Below are 346 nucleotides of genomic sequence, written 5' to 3' on the forward strand. Positions count from 1 at the left end.
TCAGCTCTTCAGCTCAAGGCGAGCGTTCTACCACTTGAGCTACGGCGCCACTTCTGGTTTTCTGGTGGTTTATTGGAGATAGGAGTCTCATGGTCTCTCCTGCCCGGGCTGGCTTTGAACCGCGATCCTCAGATCTCAGTCTCCTGAGTAGCTAGGATTACAGGTGTGAGCCACCAGCGCCTGGCTCCAACTTCTAAAATCTTTAGCTACATTTTTTTTTCTTTTTCTTTTCAGCTCAAGGTTTAGCTACATTTTTTTATGGTGGTAAACTTTTTTTGTTAGTCCTGGAGTTTGAACTCAGGACCTTCTTTTCTTTTATTGTGTGACAGTATTGGGGCTTGAACTC

This window comes from Dipodomys ordii, unplaced genomic scaffold, assembly GCF_000151885.1.
Source record: "Dipodomys ordii isolate 6190 unplaced genomic scaffold, Dord_2.0 Scaffold79, whole genome shotgun sequence".
Lineage (NCBI taxonomy): Eukaryota > Metazoa > Chordata > Mammalia > Rodentia > Heteromyidae > Dipodomys > Dipodomys ordii.